A 21,592-nucleotide genomic window follows, 5' to 3' on the forward strand; every position below is an offset into this window, starting at 1 on the left:
TGTTGTCATGCCCTCCTCTAGGGGATCTTCCTGACTCAGGGATCTAACCAAGCTCTCTGGCATTGCAGGTGGATTCTTTACCTTCTGAGCCACCAGGGAAGCACTTGGTATAAAACATTTTAAAATGGGACCTACCTCCAAATGTTATCATGAGGATTTACAAGTGCTTCTGGCACTGCCTGACACACAAGAGGTCGCAGACCCTTAACTCTAATCTTAGCTTCTGCAAGAAGCCCCAGCAATGCCAAACAATTACCAGTCATCAGACAAGCAAAGCTTTCTCTCCACTGGGTCTTCCCCCAATTAGACAGGTGTCCTTAAAAACCACCATGCTCTGAAAAAATGTGCAATAAAAGCCACAAGGCTTACAGGAAGATATCTTCTGTGACACATTTTTAATGTTTGTACCTCAAAGAGCACTATCAAAAGAGTGAAAAAAGAACCCACAGAACGGAAGAAATTATTTGCAAATCATATACCTGATAAGGGTCCGGTATCCAGAGTAGATAGAGAAAATTTACAACTCAACAACAGAAAGACAAACAATCCAATTTAAAAACAGGCAGAGGACTTAAGTAGACATTTCTCCAAAGAAGAGATACAAATGGTCAACAGGAATATTAAAAGAAGCTCACTCTCATTAGTCATTCAGATCAGATCAGATCACTTGCTCAGTTGTGTCCGACTCTTTGCGACCCCATGAATCGCAGCACACCAGGCCTCCCCGTCCATCACCAACTCCCAGAGTTCACTCAGACTCACGTCCATCGAGTCAGTGATGCCATCCAGCCATCTCATCCTCTGTCATCCCCTTCTCCTCTTGCCCCCAATCCCTCCCAGCATCAGAGTCTTTTCCAATGAGTCAACTCTTCGCATGAGGTGGCCAAAGTACTGGAGTTTCAGCCTTAGCATCATTCCTTCCAAAGAGATCCCAGGGCTGATCTCCTTCAGAATGAACTGGTTGGATCGCCTTGCAGGCCAAGGGACTCTCACGAGTCTTCTCCAACACCACAGTTCAAAAGCTTCAATTCTTTGGTGCTCAGCCTTCTTCACAGTCCAACTCTCACATCCATACATGACCACAGGAAAAACCATAGCCTTGACTAGACGAACCTTTGTTGGCAAAGTAATGTCTCTGCTTTTGAATATGCTATCTAGGTTGGTCATAACCCTCCTTCCAAGGAGTAAGCGTCTTTTAATTTCATGGCTGCAATCACCATCTGCAGTGATTTTGGAGACCCCCAAAATAAAAGTCTGACACTGTTTCCACTGTTTCCCCATCTATTTCCCATGAAGTGGTGGGACCAGATGCCTTGATCTTAGCTTTCTGAATGTTGAGCTTTAAGCCAACTTTTTAAGTCTCCTCTTTCACTTTAATCAAGAGGCTTTCAGTTTCTCTTCACTTTCTGCTATAAGGGTGGTGTCATCAGCATATCTGAGGTTATTGATATTTCTCCCAGCAATCTTGATTCCAGCTTGTGCTTCTTCCAGCCCAGAGTTTCTCATGATGTACTCTGCATAGAAGTTAAATAAGCAGGGTGACAATATACAGCCTTGACATACTCCTTTTCCTGTTTGGAACCAGTCTGTTGTTCCATGTCCAGTTCTAACTGTTGCTTCCTGACCTGCATATAGGTTTCTCATGAGGCAGGTCACATGGTCTGGTATTCCCATCTCTTTCAGAATTTTCCACAGTTGATTGTGATCCACACAGTCAAAGGCTTTGGAATAGTCAATAAAGTAGAAATAGATGTTTTTCTGGAACTCTCTTGCTTTTTTGATGATCCAGCGAATGTTGGCAATTTGAACTCTAAATCTTCTGCCTTTTCTAAAATTAGCTTGAACATCTGGAAGTTCACGGTTCATGTATTGCTTGGAGAATTTTGAGCATTACTTTACTAGTGTGTGATATGAGTACAATTGTGAGGTAGTTTGAGCATTCTTTGGCATTGCCTTTTTTGGGGATTGGAATGAAAACTGACCTTTTCCATTCTCGTGGCCACTGCTGAGTTTTCCAAATTTGCTGGCATATTGAGTGCAGCACTTTCACAGCATCATCTTTCAGGATTTGAAATAGCTCAACTGGAATTCCATCACCTCCACTAGCTTTGTTCGTAGTGATGCTTTCTAAGGTCCACTTGACTTCACATTCCAGGATGTCTGGCTCTAGGTCAGTGATCACACCATCGTGATTATCTGGGTAGTGAAGATCTTTTTTGTACAGTTCTTCTGTGTATTCTTGCCACCTCTTCTTAATATCTTCTGCTTCTGTTAGCTCCATACCATTTCTGTCCTTTATCGAGCTCATCTTTGCATGAAATATTCCGGTGGTATCTCTGATTTTCTTGAAGAGATCTCTAGTCTTTCCCATTCTGTTGTTTTCCTCTATTTCTTTGCATTGATCACTGAGGAAGGCTTTCTTATCTCTTCTTGCTATTCTTTGGAACTCTGCATTCAGATGCTTATATCTTTCCTTTTCTCCTTTGCTTTTCACTTCTCTTCTTTTCACAGTTATTTGGAAGGCCTCCTCAGGCAGCCATTTTGCTTTTTTGCATTTCTTTTCCATGGGGATGGTCTTGATCCCTGTCTCCTGTACAATGTCAGGAACCTCCGTCCATAGTTCATCAGGCGCTCTGTTTCTCAGATCTAGTCCCTTAAATCTATTTCTCACTTCCACTGTATAATCATAAGTGATTTGATTTAGGTCATACCTGAATGGTCTAGTGGTTTTCCTTACTTTCTTCAATTTAAGTCAAATTCACTTACTTCCTAGTATCCTTGAATAGTTTACTTAATTTCTCTGAGGTTGTTTTCCTTATCAGTAAAACAGAGATAGGAGTAATTATCTCATCGGGTTTTTAAGAGGATTAAATGAGACCTTGCTGAATCATAAATCCAGTAGAAGCCTGATTTACTGCTTGAAGGCCCCAAGGGCTCTCCTGTGCCTTTCTGGTAAAATCCAATCCCTTTGGGAAGCCTGGTCAGCCCAATTCACCCAGGCTCTCCCATTTGCCAGTTACAGAAGCCTACTTCTGGAGAGCCTTCAATCCTTCATTCGCTCAGTACATTTTTTCTTTTCTTTCTTTCTTTCTTTTTTTTTTTTTTTTTTTTCTTTTTTTGAGTCCCTGCTGTGAGTGAGGCCCTGGATTAAATGTTGGTAATACAACTATGGAACCAAACCTGAGGTCTGGTGAGGGCTCAAGGGGCTTCCCAGGTGGCACTAGTGGTAAAGAACCTGCCTGCCAATGTAAGAGACATAAGAGATGTGGGTTCAATCCCTGGGTCGGAAAGATCAGCTGGAGGTACAAATGACAACCCATTCCAGTAGTCTTGCCTGGGAAATCCATGGACAGAGGAGCCTGGTGGGCTACAGTTTATGGGGTTGCAAAGAGTTGGACTGAAGTAACTTAGCACATTTGCACAAAGAAACAAAAACATTACTCACTACTCAGCAATCCACACTAAAATAATTGATTTACTGAAAAATCATAAATGGACGCTAACATTATTAGGTGAAAAATTGGGAAATGGGATGCTCAAAAATCCCTTAAAATGGAAAAATGTAATGATCATCACTTAACCCAAATGATCAAACTCAGAGCTTTCCTCTGACCATTTGACAAGATTCTTCTCCCATATCTTTGATATTTCATTTAAAACTTTATTCTCTCTTCTTTTGCCTATTTCTCAATATATGTGTCTCTAGAGTTTAGTCTTCTGCCCTCTTTCCTTTTTCCTTTTAAATGTTCTTCCAGGGAGACTTCAGCCACTCCCAAGATCCTCTGAACCTGTTTCCATCCCACATCTCTTTCCACCTCTCTAAAGTCTTAGTCTAACTGTCTGCTAGCCTTCCTCATTGGGACTTCCTCAAGTGCAACTTTCTTAGTACTTAACTTCTCCCCTTTTTCTGGCCCTATTCAATAATATTCCTCATCTTGCATTCCTTCGCTTAATTAATGGCCTCATGATCTATCGGTTATCCAAACCAAAATTCTGGTGGTCTTTATTCATATTGTCAGCCAAGATTGATTTATTTTCTACTAATGGCTGGGTGTTGTGTTTATTGTGGGCAAACCAATTTCAACACATACTTACCTGGAGAAATAAACATTGATTAGGCAATCATACAAATATATGCATAATTATAAACCGCAACAAGTGTTTTGAGAAAAAGGAATCAAAAGCTAAGGAAATAAAACAGAGAACCTACGCTAGATGAGGGGTGGAGTGGGAAAGCGGACAAGGAAATCAATTTTAGAACATTTTCCTCTGAGAAAATATTTGCATTCAGATAAGAATTTGGAATTAACTAAGCAGGGGAGGGAAGAGGTGGGTGGATAAAGAGGTGGTGGTCTCCAGGAAGAGAAAAGAACACATGCAAAAACCTTGAGGCAGCAATTTTGAAGATGATATGAATGGAACAAGTAGAGTTCAAGATTGAACTGAAGCAATCACTGGGACCAAAACTTGCTGAGTATTGAAAACTATATACAATGTTTTGAATATCATCTTAAAAATCAATGGGAAGGTGTGGACCAGTTTTAAACAGTGTCTGGTGGAAATGATGGTGTCTTTTATAACAGGCAAAAATGGAAATAATCCAAAATGTTTATCAATTGATGAATGGGTAAATGTAATGTGATATATCCATACAATGCAGTATTTTCATCTAGAGAAAAGCAATCAGAACTGATATATGCTATAGCATTGATAAACTTTGAAAACACTATGTTCATGGAAAGAAACCAGTCTTAAATATATATATACATTATGATTTTATAACTATAAAATATCCAGAATAGATAGAACTATAGACAGAAAGTGAGGTTAGTATTTGCCTGGTCTGAGGAAGTGAGTGGGGAATGGCCAATGACTGCTAACAGGTAAATGGTTTCTTTTGGAGATTAGAAAAAGATGTAAAAATTAAATTATGGTGATAGTGGTACAGCTTTGTGAATATATTACAAATCATTGAAACCCTTGATGTTTACAATTTTGTACACTTCATTAAACTATTTTATTTTATTTATATTGTTTTTGCCCACACACTGCTGGGCTTGTAGGATCTCATTGCCCTGACCAGGGATTAAACCCAAGCCATGGCAGGGAAAGCACCACATCCTAACCACTAAACCACCAGGGAACTCCCTGAGACATATATTTTAAATGGATGAAATGTATGGTATATGAATTTACCTCAGTAAACCTGTTTTCAAAAAGGAAAAAAAAGAAACAGAGATTTAGTCCAGATAACAATAAGCTATTTTTAAATAGATGTAATTCCTATTCATTGATTCCAAGGTCCTCTTATTCAAGATATCAAGATAGCTTGGAAACTGGCCATCAGAAGTTTGTGTGATACAGAGAGAATCAAAACAAAAGGAATTTAATGATTTTGAGTGAGGTCTCTCAAATCAGCTAAAAACAACTTAATCAACTAGTGACAGATGTATTTATACATTTAGCATCCTGAGAATGCTGTAGATACTATGACAAAACTCTGAGGATTCAAATCATTCATTCATTCATCTGTTTACTGAGAACCTGTATGTGGTACTTAATAATACATGCTTTAAACAGTAGTCACCTTTTTAAAAGTATTAAATCAATTACCCTGAGGGATGGGATGGGGGTTCAGGATGGGGAGCACATGTACATTCCATGGCTGATTCATGTCAATATATGGCAAAAACCACTACAATATTGTAAAGTAATTAGCCTCCAATTAAAATAAATTAATTAATTTAAAAAATCTACTGAAACTTGAAAAAAAAAGTAGTCACCTTTTAAAAAATATGAAATCGAGACTCACAGTCTGACAACAGTACTGAATATTGAATAGAAATGGAGACTATTCTTTAAATATGACTATAAGCTCTCCTAGTGCATGATTCAATTCTGGATAGCGGGAAGCTGGAAGCAGAAAACTGACATTTATGGATGCCTACAATTTTGTCAAGTACTGTGAATTAATTCAAAAGTATGTTCTGATTTAATCCTCACAATAACACTGAGGTGAGTATTATCATCAGATGAGTAAATTATTCAAAGAGGTTATGTAACTTACAGAAAGTCACACCACCTGTAAGCTAGAGAGAAGATATCTGAAACGAGGTCTTCAGATTCTAAAAGCAGTGTTTTGCTTTGTTTTTGGTTTGTTTTGTCTCTGCTGGTTCCCAAGAAAACGTTTATGAATTAATTAATTTATTCACCAGAGGTTTATATACCATTACCATATGCCAAGTACTGTGCGGGAGACTCTACAAATGTGGAAAACAATCACTAACCTTGTAGTGCTCACAGTCTAATTAGGAAGATGAATCTTTTAACAAAGACAGCTTTAATCTTCAACATACTGTAAGATTCAGCTCCCTTGATTGAATTTCACTGTTTCCGGAGCCGTGCTATGTGCTTCGGCATCCAGTAAGATGCCAGCCCCAGCTCTCCTTCCCAACAGCATCTCCTGCCACTTCATCCATGACCCTCTGTGCCAGACACCCTAACCCCTCCCAGCGATGCCCTAGACCACTGCTCTTCCTTTTCACATTCACTCCCCCTCTACTTTTGTATCTGCTTCCCCTTCTGCTGTTTCCTACCTCTTAGAAAAAATGTTAGCAGACTTCAAAATTTCAAGACAGGGAAGGATCTTGCGTTCATTCTGAATTAGCCTCTTCTTGGTAGCGCAGTGGAAGGTTGCCTGGTCTAACCCAGCTTCAGGGCCCCATCTACAAATTGAGAAAGATAATAACCACCTCACCGGATATCTGTGAAAATAAGAATGATAAACAAGCAGAGTGTTGGTGCAAAGTCTTTTCAAAAATGATTCTTGAATATAGGAATGAGGATGAGAAATGCTATGCATTAATAAAGGAAGAAATACTTGAGAGTCAGGGATGCTTCATGAAGAAGGTAAGACTTAAATTACTCCTTGAAACATGAGTAGATTCTGAATAGTCACAATTGTAGGAGAGAGGCTGGATAGAGACTTGCTCTTTTTCTGTGTTTTAAATATTCTCTTACAAGATACACTGTAGAGCAGCACCAGGAACTGGCGGTAATAAGAAGGTTAAGCCTCCTTTCTTGAATAGTTAGTGCACTGTATTTGTAAGAATGTGGAGATTCTTCCACCCTTTTTACTCTCCTGACCCAAAAACGGCTTAAGAACATCTCTAATTATGCCATCCACCAACTCAGCTTCTGAGCCTGACTGCAGATGCCTCCTCCACACATCTTCTTACCACAAGCTCACAATCATTCACTGATTCTTTTTAACAATTATTTATTAAGACATATTAAAATCTTAATTTTTGTTTGAACCTTGACTCAACAGTTACATTATTAGGGATTTATTCCAGGGAAATAGTTATAGTTGAATACGAATACCCAACTATAATATAAGAATGTTTACCATAAAGAAAAAAGCCAGAGATGACCTAGGTGTTCAGCAAGGGGGCTTAGTTATGTAAATCCTTGAAAATTCATGAAAGATAATACCATGCAGCCATTAAGGATGATGTATAAAAGAACACAGTATACATGTGAAAATATCAATGTGATTTCATATCAGTATGTTAAGAATAACAACGATTGCATCTGGAGTGGTCTTATAAGCATTTTATTTTTCTCTTCTATAGTGAATACCTATTTCCTGTATTAAGAAAAATATGAGTATTGTTTTGTTTTGCCCACTCCTCACAGCTTGTGGGATCTCAGTTCCCCAGCCAGGGACTGAACCCAGGCCATGGCAGTGAAAGCCCAGGATTCTAACCATTAGGCCAGTAGGGAACTCCTTAGGTTTTTTTTTTTTTGTTTTTTTTTTAAGTCTATTGGGTCTGGTCTTTAGAATGCCATATTAAAAGAAAAAGGCAGAAAATTATGGCAAGAGGCCAAAAAGATACATATGAAGTGCCATAACTGGTGTTTTTTTTTCTGTAAGGTTTTTTAAAATAAGAAAGTGATGAAAGATTAGTTCTCTTTATAAAGATAATTACCTCTTTTCATCTTTCTCATTTCTATCTTATAAATGCTCAATAAATATTAGTAGTATTTTAGCAGAAAAAGTAAAATGTTACACAAATATGATATAGTGGCAGAATTATCACAGTTTTCATCTGAATTGAAAAGTTACTAATATTGAAGTAATTTTAAAGTCCTTTTTACGCCTTTGAAAAGCATGTTTCTTCAAACCAGCAAAGGTAGACTTGAATGAAAAACAGTTTTCTTTTTCCTCTCTCTTTTTATCTTTTTGTTGAAAGCTCTTGGAACACTTGTTATTTTAACAATTAATAAAAATTTTTAAATAAAATCATATGAAAACAGAATCAAAGTCATAAAGTAAAAGTTAAAAGATTTTTCTGCTTTTCCTTGCTAGGTGATCCATAGTAACTTTATATTTCTTTAAAAAAAATTTTTTTTTTCAAACACAAATGGGATTACATTAACTATGCTGCTCCATAATTTATTATCTTACCATATTTTGATATTATATATAGAATTTATTCATTTTTTGTCTCATATATACATAATTTTAATGGACTTTTTCATATTCAAGAAATCAATGTTCCATCCAATTAATTAAACTAAAAACAGTATCAGCAATAACTTTAAAACTGAGAAAAGAGCACTTTCAGCATTTTGGAAAATCATTTTGTTATATCATTTCTGATTTCTTTCTATGCCAATACATACTAGTATTAGAAAAACAACTACCATTTATTAAATACTACATATGTACTAAGTGCTTTACATATGCTATTCAACATAAGATAAAAATATTAGCTTTCCATTTTAGCAATGAGGAAAACAAACTTCAAAGAAGTGAGAGACTTGTCCAAAGTTACATAATGATATGTGACACAGCCTGAATTCAAACCCAGATCAGTCCCCAAAGACCATGTTCTCAAACACATGCATGTATTAATACATATATGAAAAGGGAACCGTATTATACATATTATTTGGTAACCTTTTTTTCACTTGAAAATACAGACTTATTTTTATCACAATAAATTACAACATTTTCATCATTATTTCTTTTTTTGGTCATATTACACAGCTTGAGGAATCTTAGTTCCCAAGCCAAGGATCAAACTGGGGTCATGGCAGTGAAAATGCCAACTCCTATCCACTGGACATCCAAGGAATTCCTTTGTTATCATTTCTAATGACTGCCTTGGCCATCATTATATATAGAGGATCATAAAATATTGATGCCAATTTGTCATTGTTAGATACAGGATTGATTCCAATATTTTACTATTATAGTAATAACTGACATAAATATTTTTATTTGCAGCACATTTTAAAGCAGTCTCTCATATAGAAAATGTCTTTATTATTGCCTACTTCATGCAATAATTTCTTGTAGAACTTCAAAGAAGCCTGCATTAAAATGAATGCAAACTTCTCGAGAATTAATACATGTAATAAAGCAAAAGTAGTTCCTTTTTGTTCTAAAGTTTTACTTGGTTGACAACACTTTGTTTTAAGGGGAAACTGGAAACAATCTAAGAGACTAGCAAACGATTTTAATATAAAGTAGAAATCTGTACTGTCAAATATGGCAACCACCAGCCACACGTGACTATTTGAATTTAAACTAAATAAAATTCAATTTCAGCACCTCAGTTTCACTAGCCATAATTTAAGTGCTCGGATGCCATGTGGAACTAATGATGACCATATTGGATAGGGCAGATACAGAATATCTCCATCAACACAGAAAACTCTATTAAATGGTGCTGATATAGAACACTCATACTATGAAATACTATACAGTATTTCAAAAGAATTCAGAAGACCTATATATATTGACATGAGAAGATACAATTTTTTTAAATTTGTTTTTAACTTTTTATGTAAGTGATATTGACTCATAGGGCCTTGAGATTTTTATAATTTTACAAGAATGTAGTCATATCTCATGTAAATTTTTGTAAAGAACCAATTAAAAAATTTTTTCCAATGAAAATTAAACGTATAGAGTAGTGAAGGGACACAGTGAAGAGATGAAGTCACTTTGATTTAATTTATTGGAGAAAGTTCTCATAGAAGAGGCAACCCTGAGCTGTCTCAAATGTTAGCAAGTAAAGGGATATAAGACAGAGAAAAAAATGAAATTTACTAAGGGGTTGAACAGAAGACTAAAGCCACAGATGAGGGTTTAAAATCCAAAGCACTTTGACCAGTTTTAAATTTCAGGAGTGTCATGAGAATTAAGTAACATAATATATATGAAAACACTTTGTAATCTATAAAGTACTATCTAAATTAAAAAGATTGTTGTAGGAATCAAAAACCCTAATCTATATACTTTGAAAATTTGTGTACTTTGAAAACAAACTACATGTAAGATAACATTCTTTATATGAAAATAAATGAAATTATTGGTAAACACAATCACAAAAATAATGAATGCCTAGATAGCATTACATATGCATTAAGATTGAATTAATAGAATATTTACTTGTTTCATACACCTAAAGAGTCACTATTACAAATTATTTTCTTATAATTATGTTAAAAAAGAAACAGAAAAGCAAAAACATCTACCCAGAAATATCATTCTACCTCACGATGACTTCGTTTTTCTTTTGCATAAGCCTGTGTCTTTCAAATAATCCACAAGCAAATAGCTCCATTCTGTAGATGAGAAATTATAAAAGACCATGTAATCAGCTGACAAAGGAACTGAAAACAAGCCCAGAGGAAATGCATGGCTGTTCTTACAAAGTCACAATGTACTGTTCTGTTTGCCTCCCACTCTCAAAGTGTATATTCCTGACATTTCTTGTCTTATAATTGGACTTTATGAATGAGAGCTGTAGGATGCTGTCTGGTGAATGATCTGAAAAGGATATACTGAAACACAGTGGAGGTGCTGCAAACACTGAATGCTAGGTTTTGTGTGGGAACTTAAATAAGAGGCATGAATTAGAAATTCAGAACCCCAAATTTTATTCTGTATAAAATAAGGGCTATTTTCTCAGTCCTTAATGGAGACTTTGAGTAGGTTTAGGTGACATATAATGTGGAAACCAAATACATAGGCTTGGATTTCAGGATAGTCTGGAGTCCCATGGCTTCCCAGAGCTTACCCTTTACAAATGCTCTGGTGAAAAAGAGCTCAATAATGTTTCCTCTTCTTTAACTTCATTTCTTCATCCTAACTGCTGAGCAACTATTAAAACACATGCCTATTAACGTTTCTATAGCATGTTCTTTCTAACGCGCATTCAATTTCATCTCACATGGTCCAGCTGATGTATATACCACTGGTTACTCAAGAATTAGTTCACGGGGATTCTGGAAATAATCAGCCATATTGGTAAATGTGCCCTGTGTGCCTACTATGTGCCACATGAGAACCAACAGCTGGACAGTTTTATTCACATTCAGACAGGGCACAACAAGGATTCTCTTTTGTTGGCAAAACTACTAGGGAAAGCGTTTCTGAAGCAGGGGCAGGCAGGAATCAAAAAAGTAGGCTTGAAGAAATTCTCCAAGGAAACAGGCCATTATGTTAATGGTCTGTTTGTCTCTGGGTGGTAACATTGTGGGTTTTTTTCCCTTCATTATGCTTTTTTTATACTTTCTAATTTTTTCCACAATAGGCATATATAACGTATAAACAGAAAATAATAAAGTAAAATCTTAAAAGAAAAGGAGTGTCCAAAAGACTATACAAAACAAGGAAGAGATTCAAATGTAAATAAGTCCATTGATTGGTATAGTTGACTGCCAATCATATTGATGGACAGCATGACTCCAGCTACTTAATGAATTGTTTTTTCTAAATCAAGCATTGGGCCTCAGCCTTTGGTAAGAAGGAAGTATACCATTCACCTTTTGAAGGTATTAACTCTTCCTGGACTCTAGGACTTTGCTCTACTGAAAGAAGAATTCATGCACCACCTCTTCCCCAGAAGCCCTAAAATAACTTGAAGTTTTCATCTGTTTTTATCAAGGAAAATCATGAGATCCCTGAGGAGAATAATATTGCACTATGGGTTAATATAATACAGGTTAAAAACAACCACCAAATCAACAACAAAAAGTAGGAAATTCAGTCATTGCCTTTTGTTTTTACATTTGTGTGAACCTTTCTGCCACTAGAAATGTCTAGGCCCAGCTAAGTTCTGGCTAGTAAGAAAATCAGAGGGAGCCCCCACCCCAAGTATGAAAGAGTCATTCATCGAGAGCTGGGCATGAAAGTCCTCCGTCCATAGTGTGTTTTATCCTGAACACATACCCTCCAAGTACAGAAGGCTCCTCAGGGCAGAAATTAAAGATGAAGAGAGAAATGGCTCTCCAACAGAACACAGTACGTTAATTCACTTAGAAGGCACAAGGGTGTGTCTGCTTTACTGACTTTTCCGAAGGCAAAGAATTTGGCCCTATTTCTAGTTATAGTTAATATGTTTACTCCTTAAAATGTGCCTCTAAATTTCCCCCAAATGAAAGCCATGGCTTATCACCAAATTCTAAAAGAGCTGCTCTCTGGCTTGAAAACACTTGAGGCCACTTGGGTCTCAGAGTCACTGGAGGCCCAGACGTCACCTTTGTCTTCACCCTCCCCTCAAAGCTCCCAAGAGCCGGCGAGGCCTTTCACTCATGAGTTCTGGCAGTTGGCTGAGGTCTCCCTGCGGAAAAAAGAAAAGGGGGAAAACTGTGCTGGGTGAGGTTGGCCTCTCCTAACGCTTATTAATAGAGAACATGTGGGCTGAGGCAAAGGCGGGGGCTGGGGTTGCTGAGTAAACAGGATGGGATGAGAAAGAGAATGATGCTTTTATATTCTTGTCTATTATAGATCCAGCGAGGCTCTTTAATGGAGATAAAAGGGAGAGACAGATTTAAAGGAAGTCGCTTCCAAAGCTAAACGTGCCGACCACTGATGTCTACTGTCTCATTTCCCAGGAAAGAGAGCTGTGTGGTCCATCAGCACTGCTAACCAATCTGCTAATCAGATTCCACCAAGATTTTCTTGATCTCTGGCTCTGTTGTACCTCTATCATTTGAGAATTCTATTTTAAACCGTCATTTATTTATTCATTCGGCTAATGTTAATTGAACACTACTATTGCCAGGCACTGTTTGGGGCACTGTGAACACAGCAGTCAACAAAAGAGCTTTCATGGACAGTCTAGAGAGAAAGGCCAGCAAAGAAGAATTAACAGGAGTGCAGACTGCAACACCAACCAGACGTAGGTGCCAGGAAACCAGGGGAGGAAGTACTGACCCCAGCTTTGTCTGGAGAAGGGTGGTCAGGGAGGGCACCCTGAGAAGGAGTCCATGACACCTGAATTGGGCCTGGAGTTAGCCAGCTGGAGAAGGGAAGAGAGGGCTTAAGGCTTGATAGGACAAGAACATTCCAAATGGGGGAAATGCCGCCACTGCTTAGAAAAGTCCCGTTCCTCTTAGGGATGGGGGAGAAGGCAGAGGTATCCCAAGGACTTTAAGGAAAATACTATAGAAACTACACAAAAAGGATGCTGGTGTTTCAGAGAACATCCAGGTGAGATGCCACACTTAGAGGAAGAATGAGAAACAGTGCTGTTTGCATTTGAAACTTTCTTTCCACACGTTGACCTATTTTTGATTCAAGCCCATAAATGCCTTTTTATAGAAAGGGAATTAAAGACTATGAGGCAGGCAGATATGGAAGGGAGTTTTTTTCTTTCCTTATTGAAAAATGCTGGTATTTCTACAAATATACAAAGTGTTTAAAGTGTTTTAAGTGTGTTTGTCCCTATAGTCTTAGACACAGTGTGTTGCTAAGATACATAAACCATCACATTTTAAATTTTTTGTTGATATCTGAATATTAGGAAGGTTTCTTATTAAAATTTAATTTTTAATACTATATATATATCAAATATACTGAGTATTCAGGAGATTGCTATATAAATTTGAATCTTCCCCCAAATTTAGAAAAAACACACAAGACAGTATCTAAGATCAAGTTTTAACCATGAAAAAACATAGCTAGTATTAGAGAACTTAGCTGTTACAGTTTTTTTTTCATTTATCAATTTTATTTCAGACAATATAAAAGAATGAGAACTTTGTCAGTATTAAAAAAAAAACTTTATTCACGCCATTATTTCTTTTCAGTCTGCTAGCTAAAAACATGTCCATATCAAGCTTTTGTTTCCTGATCCTTATTATAGTCTCCATAAAAATCATTAGAAATATACTGTCTCAAAAAGAGAAGCTGATTCCTCTCCTGTCCAAATTGTTAGTTTTCTGATTGACTTTGAAAACCAAAACTTTACTCTCTTTGAGGGAAAATAATCTATTTTTCTAGAGAATTTCAGTCTGTCAGTCACTCTGATAGACGCGTAGCTCCTACTGTATTATTTTTTGCTTCAGCTAACCTGTGTTAAAGCAAAATCATTTTAAAAGCTGAAGACAATTCAACATTTCTGATTAGCTCCAAAAGTTCTGCAGTCAGCTGGTGACTGCCAAGTTTTCCCAATGTAAGCCATTATCCTGACTCATTTTCTTCAAGGATCAGACAAGCGTGTGTGCGATCTGCCCTACAAATAAAGTTGCATCTAAACAGTCTGTCTGAGCAAAGAAATTAGAACTGCTAAATTTTTAATGCATATACTTTTCAATTTTAAACTCATAGAAAGATACTTTAGCTCCAAGACATGAGATGATTTGTAGTTGTTGTTCAGTTGCTCAGTCGTGTCTGACTCTGCAACCCTGTGGACTACCTAAGCATGCCAGGCTTCCCTGTCCTTCACCATCTTCTGAAGCTTGCTCAAACTCATATACATTGAGTCAGTGATGCCATCCAACCATCTAGTCCTTTGTCATCCCCTTTTTCCTGCCTTCAATCTTTCCCAGTTCGGGGTCTTTTCAAATGAGTCAGCTATTCACATGAGGTGGCCAAGTATTGGAGCTTCAACTTCACCATCAGAAAAAAAGTTCAGAAAGTCTTCACCCTTCATCATTTTTAGTCAATGATCCACTTGTATGTTGGCCAAAAAGTACTGTTACAATAAATTACAATATGCAGGCAGAGGCCACAATCTTCATTGATATTTCCTCTTGGGGACCAGAGAAGTCAGTGCTTTGGTCAAAAGTACAGATTGAGTTTAGGTAGTTGGGATATTTTTCAACAATTCTTTTTCAGCGAAGTACAGCTATGAAAAATTGTTATTGTGCACACTAGCTGTTATATAAGTCAGTCATCCCAAAGAACCAGAACATCCGAAAACATGGCCAAGGTCACTAAGTTGCTATCCTGAAGGGAGAAACCTGATTAAAATGTTAAGTCAGTGGAATAAAATGAGGAAACTAGCTCACTTGCTAGTTTTTACTTCCTCCCTCCCTCCTTTCCCCCTCCTTTCTCTCTTTTCCTTTTTTTTAAATCCAGATATCTTTAGCCTGAAGCCTGTTTGTTACATGTTTTTACAACTCAGACTCATCAGCATTAAACCACACTTCTGTCAGCCAGAATAATATAGCATACCAATTATTTAAATTGTCAGAACCCTCAGGTTAAAATTCTTCAGGTGCCAAAAAGCAGCAAGTCTCTTCAGCCTGTGGAGAAGTTGTTTCTCCCCAGGGTTGAGAGCTGGGCTTTCCTCTGAATCCGAGGGACAAACACACTTAGACGTTGAGCGGGAGCTTCTTCCCTGCCGCCTGGAAATGGATGTTCTGAAAGACAGCAATGTCACTGACCCACCTCTCCATGGAGGTGAGCCAGGGGTTCAGAGAGACTACATGAGAGGAAAAGGCAGACACTCTGATTCTCAAAAGTAGCTGCTCAGCAGAGCTACCTGGAAAGTATTAAAAACTATTCCGATGCCTGGATTCTATATAATTGGCCTAGGTATTTTTAAAAGCAGCAAAGCATGAGGATAACTGTTTTGAAGTATGCACATTTCACATTTAGGCCTTAGATAAGCTAAGGTTAAAAAAAAAAAAACTGCCCCTCATCTAAGCCGGAAAATGTATCCAAGAAAAAGAGAGAAAACAGTTCTTACTACAGTGTTCCTCACGATTATTCTGTTGTCCTGGCCATCTATAAATCCATGAAGATTGTTAATCAGTTTACTTAGCCCCTCTTCAGAAGCTCTATGTCAGAAACTTTACATCTAAGCAACTGCAAACAGCTGTCAGTACAAACATCCTGCCTCTTTGCTTCTCAGGCCTTCTGCGAGAGAGGAATAGAGAACTAGGTTTCTAGGTACAATACTGGTGAGCTGTCCTTTTCATAGGGTTGCCCTTAGCCAGGGCCAGCAATTGTTGTCTGGCCAGAATGTGGGCCCAGGGTCTCCAGATCATCCCATTTTTCAAAAGAACCCAGAAATCTTTGCATTTATGTGAACTCTTCCAATTTCTAAATGTTGGCAAATAATTAAATTGTGAATAATCAAAACACATCTGCTAACCAAAATCAAACTGCCAGTTTGCAACCTCCTATCTGGAAGGCTCTTCTTCATCTCACCATCTCAACTTTGTGTGGCTAGTTCATATCAGCTTTCAATACTCTCTTCTGGCGATAGTTCTTTCAAAATGCTCCCACCCCTACCTCTCCTTTACCACCAGTCTAGGGCTACAATTCTGGGCATTCAAACACACCTCCAAAGTTTGTCTCCTTACATTGCTTATTTCCCTCCCCTAGTAACTATCCACCCTGAGGGCAGAGATAGTGCCTTAGTCTTTATTTTAGGAGTTAACTTTAATATGTTAATCCCAAATTAGATTCTGATTCAGCAAACAAATGCTTATTAAATGTTTACAATGTGTATATATAAAAATTTAACCAATTCAAATTATGGTCCCCTCGAAATATAAGCAAAGAAAATACACACTAGGAAAAAAATACATGTTTCTCCAAATTCATATCTTTAACTTTTTGATTTGCATTTCCTCCCAGATCTAATTCCCTTGTGAGCTTACTGGAAACATCTCCATACGGCACTTTTATCCTTAGTATTGCTTAGTAGTTGGCCTTGGAAGCCAATATGAGTTCAACTTTGGGCTCTACCACCTGGGTGACTTGGGTAAGTTACTTGACCTTCTTATTCCAAGTTTTCTTACAGTATTTAAACTGGGGGTAATAATAGAACCTGCCTTAAAGGCTTGTCATGAGGATTAATTATGCCAAGAACTACCTACTGTGCTGGGCCATTACTATTAGTAATGATTGAAGAGAGTGGCCTCCAAGAACCCTTAAAGGTAAGCATTATTATCCCCATCTGATAGATGAGGGACCAATGAGACTCTGATGTCAACTGCCCAAGGTCTCTCTGCTAGTACATCACAAGAAGTGGGACGTGAACACGAATCTGCCACCAAGCCCATTGCTTTTCCAATTATCCTAGGGAAAATTCAACCCAGTCTTCCCAAATGTTTGCCAGATTACCAATACTTAAAATCTGCTTCACATATTAAGTGAGCCCTATTCACCTTAACAAGTCTCCAACTGCAAGTAAATTTCTTTTATCATTATCCAATATTAATAAAAATAAAAGCTAGCACTACTGAGCTCTCTGTTGTGCTAAACACAAGTCTTTCATTGTCTTCTTTAACCTCTGTGGGCTTCCCTGATGGCTCAGTTGGTAAAAAATCCTGCCTGCAATGCAGGATTCCCAGGTTCAATCCTTGGGTGGGGAAGATCCCCTAGAGAAGGAAACAGCAACCCACTCCAGTAATTCTTGCCTGGAGAATCCCATGGACAGAGAAGCCTGGCGGGCTACAGTCCATGGGGTTGAAGAGAGTCAGACATGACCTAGCAACTAAACCACTGATCTCTGTGAAGCAGTGATTATTATTTTCAGATGAGAAAACCAAAACCCAGAAAGTTAAATCACTTGCCCAAGGATACAAAATAGCAGTTAAGCCTAGACGTCAAACCTCTCTGCCAGGCATTGGAATTTCTCAGACAGATACAATTTCATAAAATAATAATAATAAAATTATGAACCAACTTACCAACTCTTTATTTCAATTCCATTAACTAACAAAAGAAAGAACATTCTAATACAACATGGAAAGTTCATAATCACAGAATAAAATCATTAAATACATTTAACCTTATGAAAAGTTCCTGACATTGTTTTAACTTTTCTGTGTGAACTGGTGGAAGCTGTGTACCATTGCCTTCCTGCCACTGTATCCCTCATTCTTCCCCTTCTGGTCACCTGCAGCCCTTTTACTTCACATCCTCCTACTTCTTCCTTCCTTCAGAGCCAAGATAATTGCCCACACTTAGGCTTGGAATCTCCCACGGGAGGAGGAAACTCAAATGCCAGGGTAAGAAGGTGGTTGACCCAACCGAGACATGGGAAAATGGCCTAGCAGCCAGGATGTAAACGGTCCTCCGTGCATGGAGCGAGTGGTCGCTGAGGGAGGCCATGGTGTGCCGCCATATGCAATGCACAGTCCAGGAAAAGGGAGCAGGACAGGGGGCAGTTCCACCTTCTTAACCCCAAGATGGAGACAGGGCTGAGCCTGTGGCAAGAAAAAGGCCCAGTGACAAAGAATGTTTGAATGCCCTGCCAACCAGCCCACCGGACCTCCTAAGTGCGTTCCTCCCACAGAATCACCCAGATAGGTAGTTGTGCTTCATGTGACTAACACCCAAGAGGACAGTTAACCTGCAGTGTCTGTTTTAGTTCTTCTTACTGACATATTACCAGGAGAAGGTTTTGTTCTTTTGAAGATGTGCAGGGTTGGGGGAAAGGGGTAAGGGAAAGAAGAGGGCTTCACCAAATCAGAAAAGAAGTCAAGGGCTTCTCTGGTGGTCCAGTGGTTAGGAGTCGTCCTGCCAATGCAGGAGACGTGGGCTCCATCCCAAGTCCAGGAAGAGTCCACATGCCCCAGAGAAACTAAGCCCACGCTTTAGAGGCCCTGCCCAGAAACTACAGAGTAACTTCCACTTTGGGCAACTATAAAAACCTTGTGCAGCAACACAAGACCCAGTGGCAGCCATAAATAAATAATTTTTTTTTTTTTTTTAAAGAAGTCAAAGCTGTCAGCCCCATCCCTTGTATCAGGAAATGTGCACTTCTTTTATACCCAATCTGTTCTGAACCCGTTTGACTTTAGGTCAGTGCATGTGACCTGCCGAAGTTAATTCTACAGAACAATGGAATTGAGTTAGCCAGGCTTCATCCTATTACCTTTTGATAACAATTTTTTTTTCCCCCTCTCACAGTGAGTTCCTGACACTTTCAACTATTGGTGTTGCCAGTGAAAAGGCCTGAGTTAAAAGATGTAACCAAGTGTATTTCCTAAAACTCTTTGGTGGGTTTAAGGACATCTTACTTCTTTTCATTGAACATTGTCCTTTTCTCACTAACTTAAAAGGATAAAATGTGTACATGGGGATGTGGGCAGGATTTGACCTCTAAATTCAGGGGCTGGCTTACAAATTCAGTCATGTTTGCTATTAGATTCCAAGAGGTATTTGCCAACAGAAAGCTGATCAAGTTCTTTAAAAGCCATTCCTGAAACATCGCCTATGATATATTCATAAGTAGAAAACAATTAGAAATATTCATTTTATCACCAGAATTTTGCTTGAAAAAATAAAACAAGCAAACACAAGTAAATGCACATACAAGTAAAAAGATTAGGAGGAAATATACAAAAAAGTTAGCAGTGGTTAGCTTTGGATGTTGAGTTTTATTTTCTTCTTTGTTGCCGGAGTCTCCTTTACAATTTTTCTGCTTGTTATAAATATTTGTCTTTTATTAGGAAAAAGAGTGTTTAAAAAAATTTAAAGCTATTTTGTTTATCCTAGAGACCTCCAGATTCATTCCTGCACCCTGCATAGCTGGGTGATAACTCCTCACCATCCTTGCTAAAGATTTATTCTCTGAGAGTAAAACAGAGGGTCCCTGGGCTGGGGAGACCAGGTACAGCTGAAGACAGGAGTGCTGTAGTGAGTCAAAGGGTGAAGATCTGGAGACACCCCACAGGCACACCACACCAACACACATCTGGCCAGTACTCTTTCTATACTCAGCTCCTGTCACACCTTCACCCACTAACCAAAAGATGGAAGCATTTCCTCTGGCCACCCCAAAGGAAAAAATCTAAAGACACTCATCCTAGAGTTTCCCCAGCTGGAAGGTTTAATGACATGGCTTCCCAGTGAACCTCAATCTACAAGCCCCCAACAGCTTAGATATGAGCAGGTGGGCAAGACTGACAGACTGCTCAGAAAAGCCTCTAATGTTAAAATAATGTAAAACAAATGGGTGGAAAAGAGAAGTATGAATCAAACAATGATTATACAATGAGGAGAAAGCTAAAAAAATAAAAATTAATACTATCAGATAAAACATTGCAGTTATGAAACAGGATAAGATTTTTTTCACAAACATTCAGAAAACAAACAAAGAATTACTGGAAATCAAAAATCTGAAAGACACAAAGGTAGGTTGGAAGCTAAGGCTATTCCAGAAAATAAAGCAAAAAGACCTAAAGATAAAATGAATAGAAAATATAAAAGATAGAGATACAATATCCAAAGAATAGGAGTTCCAGAAAGAACAGATGAAATATTAATAGAAGGTAGGAACTTACAGTAAAATAATTTTTAACTTTTTTTCTAGTAGAGAGAACATGAGTTTTCAGATTCAAAAGGGCCTACTGACTATCCAGCAAAAAGGATGAAAACAATCCCCCACTAAAGCTATTTTTCCCTGTAATTTTTGGCCTCCCCATGTGGCATGCAGGATCCTAGTTCTCCAACTAGGGATGGAACCCAGGCCCTCTGCAGTGGAAGCACCATGTCTTAACCAATGGACCGCCAGGGAAGTTCCCAACACTAAAGCACGTTAGAGAAAAGTGGAATAGCACTGGGGTAAAAAAAAAAAAAAAAAAAATCTTACAAGATTCTAAAAAGAAAAAAAAAAACATGTCACAATAAAAGAGCTTCAGATTTCTTGATAGCAACATTGGAAACTAGAAAGCAATGGAGAAAAGTCTTCAAAATTCTAAAGGAAAATGATTATTACTGTGGAATTTTATATCTAACCAAACCTTTACCATGTATGATAGTAGAAAAAACAATACTTTCAGAATTACAAGTTTTCAAAATAGTTACCTCTCCTCCATACTTTCTCAGGAAGCTAGAGTTTGGTCAGTAAACCAAAGAGAGGAAGCCATGGATACAGGAAGCAGTATTTCACCCAGGGGAGTTGTGACAGGAATGAGCAGGGTGCCCATGATGGGAATCTATGAGGACAGCCAGTCCAAGTTGGTGCAAATCATAACGCCCCTGGGGAGAATCTGCAGGGAGATCAAATTGGTAGAACATGTGATGTCTGCGCATCTTGAGGGAAGACAAATACCAAAGATGAATTAATTAAAAGAAAACAACAGTTAAGAAGCAAGAGAACTGCACATGGAACAACAGACTGGTTCCAAATCAGTAAAGAAGTACATCAAGGTTGTATATTGTCACCCTGCTTATTTAACTTATATGCAGAGTATATCATGGAAAATGCCAGGCTGGATGAAGCACAAGCTGGAATCAAGATTGCCAGGAGAAATATCAATAACCTCAGACACACAGATGACACAATCCTTATGACCAGAAGCAAAGAACTAAAGAGCCTCT

This window comes from Bubalus bubalis, chromosome 1, assembly GCF_019923935.1.
Source record: "Bubalus bubalis isolate 160015118507 breed Murrah chromosome 1, NDDB_SH_1, whole genome shotgun sequence".
Classification (NCBI taxonomy): Eukaryota; Metazoa; Chordata; class Mammalia; order Artiodactyla; family Bovidae; genus Bubalus; species Bubalus bubalis.